This window comes from Piliocolobus tephrosceles, chromosome 1 (genome assembly GCF_002776525.5).
Source record: "Piliocolobus tephrosceles isolate RC106 chromosome 1, ASM277652v3, whole genome shotgun sequence".
NCBI lineage: Eukaryota > Metazoa > Chordata > Mammalia > Primates > Cercopithecidae > Piliocolobus > Piliocolobus tephrosceles.
In genome coordinates, this window is record NC_045434.1 from 102514471 (window position 1) to 102529273 (window position 14803).

The 14803-nt window shown below is 35.0% G+C and overlaps 1 pseudogene; it reads left to right on the forward strand.

Annotated features, from left to right (window-relative positions):
• The first annotated feature begins 1674 nt into the window (after positions 1 to 1674).
• Positions 1675 to 3079, forward strand: LOC111549576 (annotated as a pseudogene).
• The last annotated feature ends 11724 nt before the right edge of the window (positions 3080 to 14803 follow it).

The following is a 14803-nucleotide window of genomic DNA, read 5'->3' on the forward strand; positions in this document are numbered from 1 at the left end:
AGCCTCATAAGGACAAATCTGAGTTATTGACCTTAAGGAGGAGGTAGAGAAAAAGATAGGGGTATAAAATTTATTCAAAAGGATTATAACAACGGACTTCCCAAGCGTAGAGAAAGATATCAATATCCAAGTACCTGAAGGTTATAAAATACCCAGAGCAGATTTAACCCAAAGAAGACTACCTCAAGGCATTTAATAATGAAAGTCCCAAAGGTCAAGGATAAAGAAAGAATCCAAAAAAAAAAAAAAAAAAAGAAAGAAAGAAAAAGAAAAGAAAAGAAACAACTAACATACAATGAAGCTCCAATACGTCTTGCAGCAGACGTTTTAGTGCAAACCTTATAGGCCAGGAGAGACTGGCATGACATACTTAAAATGCTGAAGGAAAAAACACTTTTACCTTAGAATAACATTCATGGTAAAAAAAAATATATCCTTAAAACATTAAGTAGAAAGAAAGACTTTCCCAGACAAATAAAAGCTGAGGGATTTCAACACCAGACCTGCCCCACATGAAATGCTAAACAGAATACTTTAATCAGAAAGAAAAGAACCATTAATGAGGCATAAGAAATCATCTGAGGGTAACAAAACTCACTGGTAGTAGCACACAAAAAAGCACACAATATTATACTTAACTGTGCTGTGTAAACTACTCTTAAGTAGAAAGAATAAATGATGAACTAATAAAAAATAATAACTATAACTATTTAAGACATAGACAGTACAATAAGATATACATAGGAACAACAAAAAGTTTAAAAGTGGGGGGATGAAGGTAAGCTGTAGAGTTTTTATTAGTTTTCTTTTTGCTTATTTCTTTGGTTATGCAAACAATGTTATCAGCTTAAAATAATAGCTTATAAGACAGTATTTGCAAGTCTCATAGTAACCTCTCATAGTAACCTCAGAACAGAAAACAAACAGCAAATACACAAAAAATAAAAAGCAAGAAATTAAATCATATCACCAGAGAAAATCACCTTTACTAAAAGAAAAATGGAGAGGAGAGGAGAGGAGAGCAGGAAAAAGAAAAGAAGACCACAAAACAACCAGTAAACAAATAACAAAATGGCAGGAGTTAGTTCTTACTTATCAATAATAATGTTGAAGGTAAATAAACTAAACTATTTAATCAGAAGGAACAGAGTGGCTGAATGGATGAAGAAACAAGACCAAATAATCTGTTGCCTACAAGAAACATGCTTCATCTCTAAAGACACACATAGACTGAAAACAAAGGCATGAAAAAAGATATTCCATGACAATGGAAATTTAAAACAAAAGCAGGAGCATCTATACTTATATCAGAAAAAATAGATTTCAACACAAGTACTATAAGAAGAGACAAAGAAAGTCATTATATAATGATAAAAGGATCAAATCAATGAGAGGATCTAATTATTTTAAATATATATATGTGTCTGTGTGTATATATATATATGTGTGTGTGTATATATATACACACATACACACACACACCCACACACACACATTTGCTTTATATATTTGAGTGTGCCAATGTTGGGTGAACTCATCTTATGAGGCCCGTATTACCTTGATACCAAAATCAGACAAAGAAATATTAAAAAAAGAAAACTACAGGTCAATATCTCTGATGACTATTGAAAAAATCCTCAGCCTAAGTGGCCAAGGCAAGATGGGTCAAAGTCACAGTGTGGTCATGTTTCTGGAGGTGGCAAGAAAGATGACAAGGACAAGGAAAAGAAATATGAACCTCCTGTACCAACTACAGTGGGGAAAAAGAAGAAGAAAACAAAGGAACCGGATGCTGCCAGCAAACTGCCACTGTTGACACCTAACACTCAGTGCTCATTAAAATTATTGAAGTTAAAGAGAATGAAAGACTATCTTCTCATGGAGGGATAATTCATTAGAAATCAGAAACAAATGAAACCATTACAAGAAAAGCAAGAGGAGGAAAGATCAAAAGTGGATGATCTGACGGGTACCCCAGTGTCAGTAGGAACTTTGGAAGGGATCATCAATGAAAATCATGCCATCATGTCTACATCTGTGAGCTCAGAATACTACATCAGCATTTTTTATTTGTAGACAAGGATCTGCTGAAATCTGGATGCTAGGTCCTGCTCAACCACAAGTTGCATACTGTGATAGGGTGCTGATGGATGACATGGATCCCCTAGTCACGGTGATGAAGGTGGAAAAGTCCCCTCAGGAGATCTATGCTAATACTGGAGTGTTGGACAACCAAATTTAGGAAATTAAGGAATCTGTGGAGCTTCCTCTAACCCATCCTGAATATGATGAAGAGATGGGTATAAAGCCTCCTAAAGGGGTCATTCTCTATGGTCCACTTGGCACAGGTAAAACCTTGTTAGCCTTAGCAGTAGGAAACCAAACCTCGGCCACTTTCTTGAGAGTGATTGGCTCTGAACTTATTCAGAAGTACCTAGATGATGCGCCCAAATTTGTATGGAAATTGTTTCGAGTTGCTGAAAAACATGCACTGTCCATCGTGTTTATTGATGCCATTGGGACAAAAAGATATGACTCAAATTCTGGTGATGAGAGGGAAATTCATTCAGTGAACAATGTTGAAATTGTTGAACCAGTTAGGTGAATTTGATTCTAGGGGAGATGTGAAAGTTATCATGGCCACAAACTGAATAGAAACTTTGGATCCAGCACTTATCAGACCAGGCCACATTGACAGAAAGATTGAGTTCCCCCTGCCTGATGAAAAGACTGAGAAGCACATCTTTCAGATTCACACAAGGAGGATGATGCTGGCTGATGATGTAACCCTGGATGATTTGATTATGGCTAAAGATGACCTCTCTGGTGCTGACATCAAGGAAATACGTAGAGAAGCTAGTCTGGTGGTCTTAAGAGAATGTAGAATGAAAATAACAAATGAAGACTTCAAAAAAAATCTAAAGAAAATATTCTTTATAAGAAACAGGAAGGCTCCCCTGAGGGGCTGTCTATCTCTAGTGAACCACAGCGGCCGTTAGGAACATGGTTGGGAGATTTCCTGACCCCTGAAAGGGATGAGGTTGGGGGAGTTGCCCAGAGGAATCCCTGTTCCTGTTGATTTTTATTAGCAAAACATCCTATGTGTCTTTTGGAGTATGATGTGTAAGTGCCCACTGGGCGGCCATCATCTGTTGGTCACTGTGCAGCACTCTGCTTCCCAATAAAGTGTGCTCTTTCACAAACAAACAAACAAAAAAAAAAAAAAAAAAAAGAAAAGAAAAAAGAAAAAAGAAAAATTCCCCAACAAAATACCAGCAAACCAAACTCAACAATACATTAAAAAAATTATTCATCATGACCAAGTGGGATTTCTTTCTGGGATGCAAGATTGGTTCAACATACACAAATCAATTAAGATTATACATCATATCAACAGAATGAAGGACAAAATAATGATCATTTCAATTGATGCTGAGAAAAGATTTGATAATATTCAACATCCCTTCATGATAACAACCCTGTAAAAACTGGGTACAGAAAAAAATGTACCTCAACATAATAAATGCCATATACAACAGACTGATAGCTAGAATTATACTAAATTTGGAAAAACTAAAAGACTTCTCTGAGATCTGAAACATGACAAGAATGCCCACTGTCACCACTGTTATTCAGCATAGTAGTGGAAGTCCTAGCCAGAGTAATCAGATAAGATAAAGAAATAAAGGCATCCAAATTGGAAAAGAAGTCAAATTATTCTTGTTTACAGATGATGTGATCTTAACTTAGAAAACTCTAAAGATGCCACCAAAAACTATTAAAATTGATAAATTCAGTAAAGTAGCAGGATACAAAATCAATATACAAAAATCTGTAGCATTTCTATATGTCAACAGTGAACAATCCGAAAACAAAATAAAGTATTCTCATTTACAATAGCCACAAATAAAATAAAATGTCTAGGGATTAACCAAGCAAGTGAAAGATCTTTACAATGAAAACTATACAACACTGATGAAAGAAATTGAAAACGACACCAAAAAATGGAAAGATATTCTATGTTCATGGATTAGAAAAATAAATATTGTTAAAATGTCCATACTACCCAAAGCAACTTACAGGTTCGATATAATCCATATCAAAATACCAATGACATTTTTTCACAGCAAAAGGAAAAACAACCCTAGAATGTATATGGAATCACAAAAGACCCAGAATAGTCAAAGCTATCCTAACCAAAAAGAACAAAACTGGTGGAATCATATTACCTGAATTCAAATTATACAGTGCTATAATAACCAAAACAGCATGGTACTGGCATAGAAACAGATACATTACAAACTAAACACAATAGAGAACCCAGAAACAAATCTATACACTTGCAGTGAACTCATCTTTGACAAAGTTGCCAAGAACATCCACTGGGGAAAAGTGTATACCAAATGGTGCTAGGAAAACTGGATATTCATATGCAGAAGAATGAAACTAGACCTCTATCTCTTGCCATATACAAAAATCAAATCAAAATGGATTAAAGACTTAAATCTAAGACCTCAAACTATGAAGCATCTAAAAGAAAACAATGGGGACACTCTCCAGGACATTGGTATACGAAAAAATTTCTTGAGTAGTACCCCAAAGGTACAGGCAACCAAAGCAGAAATGGACAAATGTGGTCATATCAAGTTAAAAAGCTTCTGCACAGCAAAGAAAACAATCAACAAAGTGAAGAGACAACCCACAGAATTGGAGAAAACATTTACAAACTATCCGCTTGACAACGGATTAATAACCAGAATATACAAGGAGCTTAAACAACTCCACAGGAAAAAACTAATAATCCAATTTAAAAATGGGCAAACGGTTTGAATAGACATTTCTTAAAAGAAGACATACAAATGACAAATAGGCATATGAAAAAGTGCTCAACATCATTGATTATCAGAGAAATGCAAATCAAAAGTACAATGAGGTATCTTCTCACCTCAGTTAAAATGGCTTATTTCCAAAGGACAGGCAATAACAAATGCTGGTAAGGATGTGGAGAAAAGGGAACCCTCATACATTGTTGGTGGGAATGCAACTTGGTACAACCACTATGGAGAAAAGTTTGGAGGTTTCTCAAAAAACTGAAATTAGAGTTAACATATACATTGTTGGTGGGAATGTAAATTGGTACAACCACTATGGAGAACAGTTTCTCAAAAAGAGAAAGGTTTCTCAAGAAACTAAAAATAGTGCTAACATATTATCTGGCAATCCCACTGCTGGGTGTGTACCCAAAAGAAAGGAAATCAGTATATTGAGGAGATATCTGCACTCCCACGTTTGTTGCAGCATTGTTCACAATGGCCAAGATATTGGAGCAACCGAAGTGTCCATTAACTGATAAAGAAATAGATATCCATGAACTGATATTAATGGATAAAGAAATGTGGTACCTATAAACAGTGGCACACTAGTCAGCCGTAAAAGAATGAGATTCAGTCTTTTGCAACAACATGGAAGAAACTGATAGGGACAGGAGACAGGGAAACACTGGGTAGAAGAGGGCGGTTTCCCAGAAAAGGCCTCACCCTCAAGCCTGAAGACTCATGGCCCTAAATGAAAACAGGCATTACTGATTTCATGCCCCAAAAGTTACCATTTGCCCTGCCACACCCTCTATTCTGCACCCATATAAACTCCGAGTCCCAGGGTCCAGAAGCAGACCAGCAGACCAGCAGAACGACAGCAGAACGACACAACAGAGAGGGAGAGAAGAGGAGAACCTCTGAGTGCAGATAGCAGTTAGACCAGGGACAGTCGCTGGGCAACTCAACTCCTAATAATAACAGGAGATGTTAATACTTCACTTTCAATAACGAAAACACTAACCAGACAGATTAATAAAGAGAAAACAAAAATATAAATATTAGTGAGGATGTGGTGAGAAATGAACCATGTAGACTGTCGGCAAAAATCAATATGAATTAGGACAGTCATATGGACAACTGTATGGAGGTTCCTCAAAACACTAAAAATAGAATTACCATATGATCCAGCAACCACACTTCTGGATATTTACCCAAAGGATTTGAAATCAATATGTCAAAAAGATGTTTGCACTCCCATGTTCACTACAGCACGATTCATAACAGACAAGATATGGAGTCAATCTAAGTGTCTATCAAAAGATGAATGGATAAAGAAAATGTGGTATATATACAAAATGGAATATTACTGAGCCTTAAAAATGTAAGAAGGCTGAGTGTGACTTGCACCTGTAATTCTAGGGCTTTGGGAGGCCAAGGCAGCAGGGTCACTTGAGGCTAGGAGTTAGAGACGAACCTGGGCCAACATAGGAAGACCGGGTCTCTACCAAAAATTTAAAAATTAGCCAGGTATGGAAACATGCACCTGTAGTCCCAGGAGGATCACTTGAGACAGGAGTTTGAGGCTGCAGTGAGCTAAGAAAGTGGAACTGAACTTCAGCCTGTGTGACAATGAGACCCTGTGTCTAAAAAAAAAAAAAAGAGAGAAAGATTTTGTCTTTTCTAACAACATAGACGAATTTGAGAATCCTATACTAAGTGAAGTAAGCAATAAGCCAAGGACAAAGAAAGATAAACTGCACATGTTCTCACTTATATGTGTAATCTAAAACAATAGAACACAAAGAAGCAAAGAATAGAATGGTGGTTATCAGAGGCTGGGGGTGTTAGTAAGCAAATAAGGAGGTAATCGTCAAAGGGTGCAAAGCCTCATTAGACACGAGGTTTTTCTCTTTGAGATTTATTGCATGGTATGGTGAATACAGTAAATATTAATGTATTTTAGATTTCCAAATCACTAAGAGTAAATTTCATCAGATGTTCTCAACACACACAAAACATGATAAGTATTTGAGGTGATGCATATCCTAATTCACTTGATATAATTATTTCATATTGTGTTTATAAATCATAACATCACTTTGTAATCCATAAATATATGCAACTATAATTTGTTAATGTATAATTAAAAATGAAACTTAAAAATATATTTACACATAAAAAAGAAACAGAAGACTTGAACAAAACTGTAGAACAATTAAACCCACACAGCACACTCCCCCCAACAACAGCAGAATACACATTCTTCTCAGATGCATGTGGAACATCCTCAATGATAGATCATATGTTGGGCCATTAAATGAATTTCAATTCCTTAACAAATTTAAGAAGATTGAAATTATACCAAGTATATTTCATGACACCAGTGGAGTAAAACTAGAAATCGATAGCAAAAGAAAAATGGAAAAATAGAAAAATACGTGGAAATTAAACAACACATTCTTGAAAAACCAATGAGTCAAAGAAAACACTCAGAAAAAAAATTAGAAAACAGCTTGAGACAAACAAAATTGAAAACATACATGAATTTATGAGATGCGGTAAAAGCAGAACTATCAGAAATGTTTATAGTGGTAAATGTGCACATTAAAAAAGAAGGAAGATCTCAAATCAACAGCTTGACTTAAACAGCAAGGAACAAGGGAAAGAACAAACTAAGCTCAAAGTTAGCAGAAGAAACGAAATAGAAAATAATTCAAGAGAAATAAAAAATAAAGAATAGAAAAAAATCAATGAAACTAAGAATTAAGTTTTGAAAAGATAAATAAAATTGACCAACCTTTAGGCTGACTAAGAAAAAAGAGAGAAGACTCAAATTACAAAAATTAGAAATGAGACAATGTAACTGATTCTGCAGGAATAAAACAGATCAAAACAGACTACTGCAAACAATTATACACCAACAAATTGAATAAGCTGGAAGAAATGAACAAATTTCTAGAAACATACTATCTACCAAGACTGAATCATGAAGAAATTTAAAAATCTGGGACAGGCACAGTGGCTCACGCCTGTAATCCCAGCACTTTGGGAGGCCAAGGTGGGCAGATCATGAAGTCAGGAGTTTGAGACCAGCATGGCCAATATAGTGAAACCCCATCTCCCCATCTCTACTAAAAAATACAAAAATTAGCCAGACATGGTGGCATGCGCCTGTAGTCCCGACTACTTGGGAGGCTGAGGCAGGAGAACAGCTTGAAACCAGGAGGTGGAGACTGCAGTGACCCAAGACCACACCATTGTGCTCCAGCCTGGGTGACAGAACAAAATGCCATCTCAAAAAGAAAAAAAATCTGAGCAGATCTACAATGAGTAAGGAGATTTAATCAGCAGTCAAAAACCTTGGAACAAAGAGAAGCCTAGAATGAGATGACATTTTTGAAGATGTTTAATAATCATTTAAAAAATAATTAACACAAATCCTTCTCAAATTGTCCCCCCAAAATTCAAGAGAAGACTTCCAAACTCATTTTATGACATCAGCATTATCCTAATACCAAAGTCAGGTAAATATATTACAAAAAAAGAAAACTACAGACCAATATTCCTGATAAATATTAATGCAAACATCCTCAGCAAAATACTAGTAAACTGAATTCAACATTTTAAAAAAGTATACATTGTAACTAAATGGGATCCATTCCTGGAATTCAAGGATGGTTAAACATATAAAAATCAATCAATATAATATACTACATTAACACAACGAAGGACAAAAGCAACATAATCATATCAATTGATGCAGAAAAAGCATTTGAAAAGTTCCACAGCCTTTCATGATAAAAATTCTCATTTAACTAGGAATAGAAGGAAACTATTTTAACATAATAAAGGCTGTGTATTAAAAGCTCACAGCTAACATCATGGCAAACTGAAAGTTTTCCCTCTAATATCAGGAACAAGGCAAGGATATATCTCTTGCCACTTCTGTTAAATGTAGTAGTGGAAGTCTAAGCTAGAGCAGTTAGAAAAGAAAAAATAAGAAAGGAAAAAATTAAAAAGCATCCAAGTTAGAGAGGAAGAAGTAAATTATCTCTACAGAAGACATGACCTTATATGTAGAAAATCCTAACAATTCCACACAAAAACTGTTAGAACTAGTAGATTAATTTAGCAAAGTTGCAGGATACAAAACTAACACAAAAAATCACCATATTTCTGTACATTAACAATGAAAAATATGAAAAGGAAAAAAATTAAATCCTATTCTCAGTAACATAAGAAAGAACAATATAATTAGGAAGAAACTTAACCAAGGAGATGAGAGACTTACACACTGAAAACAACAAAGTATTGCTGTAAAAATATAAAGAAATAGAAAAACATCCCATCATGGGTTGGAAGACCTAATATTGTTGAAATGTCAACATTATACAAAGCTATCTGCAGATTTAATGCAATCCTTAATAAAATTCATGTGGCTTTTCTTTTTTTTTGTAGAAATAGAAAGAAAAGACATTTAAAATTCATGTGAAATCTGAAAAGACCCCTAATAACCACAACAAATGTAAGAAAGAAAAATAAAGCTGTAGGTCTCATACTTCCTGCTCTCAAAACATATTACAAAGTTATAGTTATCAAAACAGTGTGGTACTGGTATAAAGACAAACATATCGTCCAATGGAAAAGAATAGATAACTCAGAAATAAATTGACAAATACACAGTCAACTGATCTTTCATAAGGGTGTCAAGAACACATAATGGGAAGAAAATTGTCTCTTCATCATATGATATTGGGAAAACTGGATATCCACATGCAAATATAAATAAATAAATAAAGTTGGAGTCTTACCTTACACCGTATTTAAAAATTTAATTAAAATTGAACTAAAGTCCTAAGCATAATACCTAAAACTATAAAAACCCAAAAAGTAAACATAGGGGAAAAGTTTCCTGACATTGGATTTGGCACTGATTTATTGGATATGACACCAAAAGCAAAAATAGACAAATGGGACTACATCTAACTTAAAAACTTCTGTACAGCAAAGGAAACAACAGAGTAAAAAGGCAAGCTACAGAATGGGAGAAAATAATTTAAACCATTAATCTGATAAAGGATTAATATCCAGAATTTATAAAGAACACCTACAACTCAATAGCCAAAACCCAAATAACCCAATTAAAAAATAGGCAAAGGAATTGAATACACATTTCTCAAAAGAAGACATACAAATGATCAACAGGTGCATGAAAAGGTGTTCAGCATTTCTAATCACCAGGAAATTTCAAATCACACCCGTTAGAATGGCAACTATTTTTTTAAAAACAAAAAAGTGTCAGGAAGGATGTGGAGAAACTGGAACCCTTGTGCACTGCTAGTATGAATGTAAAATGCTACAGCCACTATGGGAAGCAATATGGCAATTCTTCAAAAACTTGAAAATATAATTAACATATAATCCAGAAACCCCACTTCCAGGTATATATCCCTAAGGATTGAAAATAGGATCTCGAAGAGATATTTGCACACCTACGTCCACTACAGCATTATTCACAATAGCCAAGAAATTGAAGCAATCTAAGTGTCCATTGATAGATGAATGGATAAAGAGAATATAATACATATGTGCAATGTAATATTATTCAGTCTTCAAAAAAAGAAAATCCTCTCATATGCTACAAAATCAATGAACATGAAGGACATTATGCTAAGTGAAATAAACAGCAACAAAGAGACAAATACTGCATGATTCTGCTTATATGAGGTATCTAAAGTAGTCAAACTCTTAGAAACAGAGAGTAGAGTAGTGGTTTCTGGGGGTTGGGGGTGGGATAAAGGGGAGTTGTTAAATGGGTACAGAATTTTAATTTTAATTTGTCAAGATAAAAGTTCTAGAGATTGCACACAAGGTACATGTAGTTAACACTGTACTGTGCACTTAAAATGGTTAACATAGTAAAAACTTTATTATGGGTGATTTATCACAATAGAAAAAATGGGACATGAGGAAGCTTTTGGGTCATAGGGATATGTTCATGATTTTGATTATAGTGATTATTTCAACTCCCTTCTATCCCTCCCCCAACCCATAGCAGCCACTACATCTATTTCATGGATGTAATCATATGTCAAATTTTACCATGCTTTACGCTTTAAATATGCACAGTTTATTCATATGTCAACTATATTTCAATAAAGGTACTTAAAAATCAACATGGCATATCTCAATTTTTTTCAGATCTAATCTGTTACTTCATACGGAACGGCTTGATCCATGTTCTTGGTTATTTTAAGGAGTTCCTGGCATTTGAGGTTGCTGTTTCTAAGACAGCAGTGAATATACATGTCTATAATCTGCACTCATTCCTTCAGCTCTAAAAACACTATACCTTCTAAAATGAGACAAGGCGCTATCAGAAAAAGGTGGATAGGTTTGGGTTTACGGGGGCTAGTAGCATTTATTTCAAACACACTCTCTCACAATTGTCACTCCCTTATCCTCACTCCACAGTGTCTAGGAACCAGTACAATAAGTGGTGCCTAGTGGTGGCACCAAACCTACATATGGTTTATGTAGTGGGGTCGTGGTGCTAAGACATAGGTTTCTGGAGTAGCCTTACAGCTGGCCAAGATGTAATCATAACTCTGATTATAAAAGTCCTTCACAGTTAATGCTGCGCTAACCAAGGGCATTCACAACATACCTTAGGATTTCAACTATAGAGCTGGGGCATCTTCTCATCGGGAGGCATTCATGGAAGACAAGACAATGCTCAAACCTACTAAAGGCTTACATTGTCACTGAAGTTTTGGGGATAGGTGCTTGATGTTACTGTTTGCCATCTCTGCCTCCAATTTGCTAGAGAAGTTTTCTTTCTGAGTAGAGTACATCAACACAGTATCACTCCAGGATACTGGGGTTGCTTCAAACTTTGACGGGCTGTATTCCATGGCTGATTAATTCCTATAAAAAGAAAATCTCTTTAGGACTATGTTTTTGACCATCATTCCTAGAATTTGTCAAGGCAATCAAGATTATTTCAAAACATACTAGTGTTAGTTAACATTAATGTGAACTTCCCTTCATCTTGAGGTGTCAACAACCTATAGTATTACATATGTATGGGGTCCTTTTGGACCTCAGAGATAGTAGAATGTAAGAGAATCTTTATTCATCTACCAGGGAGATGAGACACACTGTGTTTAGATGAAGCTAAACATTTGAGTAGACTGAAACAACCTCCACAAACACCAGGTGTTTTTAATAACCATATATTGACCTTCTTTTTAAAGACTCGAACATCTGGTTGATTACATTTTTCTGTGGCTTTGGGTAGATATAGCCTTAGGCATGACAAATGAAAATAATGACAATGTAACATTGACAAAGTTATGAATGCATATGGCTTATCTGTACATATTTAAATACATTTATAATTTTAAAGATGGAATAGGATTATGGATGATTTCTGTGATTGTTGATTGATTTTGCTAAAATATAGTTTTTGAAAAATATTGAAAAACACAGTCATTTAAGAAATAAAAAGAGCAACATAAACAATTGAAAATGCAATAAGGTAAGTAGAAAGGAATTAGAAAATATAAGAAAATAGGAGAAAAAAAAAAAAAACAGGAAAAAGCTGGAATGTACAGAATTGCCCAGGAAACCTTTCCAGTGTATGTAATATGAACACTCATATTTTTGAGGCTGAACATGCATGAAATTTGACATTTAGATTGTATATATTTTGTTGCAATTTTTCTAATATTAACATAAGCCTAAACTATTCCCCTTAGGAAGTATTTACAGATTGTAACTTTTGAGGGTTTAAAGTTTAACTCCCTTTCTGTTAATTTAATGCATAGGTAAAACAAAGGTGAATGCATAGAAATAGGGCATTTTTTTTAAGAGACAGGGTCTTGCTATGTTGCCCAGTTGGACTTCAACTCCTGGACTCAAGCCATCCTCCCGCCTCAGCCTCCCGAGTAACTGGGACTAGAGGCATGTGCCATTGTGTCCAGGTATTTTTTAATTTAAAAATTAATTTGAAATCATTTCAAACTCATAAAAATGTTCAGAATAGTACTTTTGCACCAACCTGATAGAAGTCTCAAATACCCATAATTTCCTAAATGTTAACATTTTACATAACCACAGTACAATTATCAAATTAGGAAACTGATATTAATATAATATTATCATGTAATCTATCATCTAATCTAATCTAATATTATCATCTAAACTATAGATTAGATTTTTTTATAGATTATAGATTTTATAGAGTATAGATTTTATAGATTAGATGTTTTTTTTCTGGTCTGGGATCATACATTACCATTAGTTTTCATGTCATGTTTAATCTGGAACAATCCCCTATTCTTTCTTTGTCTTTTACGATTTTGGCACTTTTGAAGAGGACTGGCCATTTAGTTTTGTAGAATGTTCCCCAATCTAGGCATGTCAGATATTTCTTCATGATTAAGATTACCATGGAATGATGTGTTAATTTCAGTGAAGTATCAGGAACCACATGATTAAGCTTTGTCCCGTTACTAGTTGATGTTAATTTTTATGACATGATTAAGGCTGTGTTTGCCTGTTTTCTCCTCCCTAAAGTTATCATTTTTCCCTTTGGAATGAATAAGTATTTTGTTGGAAGATCTCATTTATACTTTCGCCCACTAATATTGTTAACCAATTTGTGAGTCTTGCCTAAAACATTTATTGTTTGTCAAATAATAATTATATGTATTAGTTGGAATACTAATGTAAGAAAAAGTTGTTCTTTCTCATATATTTGTTTATTTGTTTATGTCAGTATGGACTGATAGAGCCTTATCTTATTCTATGGATTATAATCCATTACTATCTTTATTATTCTGCTGTTCAAATTATCTCAAATTTGGCTGCCAGGAGCCCCTTCAAGATGGCTCCTGTGTCCTTTGGACAACTGCCCATCAGTTCTTTTTAAAGCCCTGCTTTCTCTCCTGGAATTATAAGATGTTCCAGATTCCTCTGATATTTTAACTCTCTTGAATCTTCGAATTAGCCATTTCTCTAGGAATCCTGTTGTTTTTATTGGAGAATGATATTTTGAATCTAACATCTTTGTGTTAGGGGTGCTCATGGCTACTGAAGGACCATTGCCTTTATATTCTCTCAGCAGACAGATATTTTCTAAACCTCTCTCTGTATATATTTTATGTCAGTGCTTTCTAGCCAGGAATATATCTGTTATTGAATAAATTATTATTACTCCTTGGAATGAAGGAGGCTGCATGCTGCGGAGAATCAAGAATCATGAGGTATTTTAGTAAGTTGACACCAGAGAACTTATTACAGGGTTTGGGCTCATGTTAGGTAGTTTGGGAAGAGATTAAGGAAGTGGGGCTTTGCTCTTGGATGGATGCTGTCAGGAAAGGTAGTTCTCTGGGAATCTTACTGAATTTTATCTAGAAGGAGAAAAGACTAGAAGGAAGTTAAAGCCGCAATTTGAAAAGAAGCAGTCATTTATTACCTTAGCTTGGGCTGCTATGACAAAATGCCAAGGCTTAGACAATGGAAATTTATTTCCCATGATTCTGGAGGCCGGAAGTCCTAAACAGAGCGCCAACATGGTCAGGTTATGGTGAGGGCTCTCTTACTGGCTGGTAGACAGCTGCTTTTTTACTACGTCTTCACATGGTGGAGAGAGAGGAAGCTCATGTCTCTTTTGAAGGACAATAGTCCCACCATGGATGCCCCACTCTCATGACCTCATCTAAACCTGATTACCTCTCACAGGCCCCACCTCCTAATACCATGATATTGGAGGTCAGGGCTTCACTACATGAATTTTGGGGGAGCACAAACATATATAGTTCTTAACACTTATATAAGCCAAAATGGAGGGATGTTTGGTTATTTATATGGTTTGCAGTGTTCTTGTTTTTGTCTGTGCTTAAACAAAGCCACAAAGTGTCTTGGTTTTTTGTGTGTCACTTCAGAATCCTTAGCTGCTATAGGACAGTTACAGAGTGGTC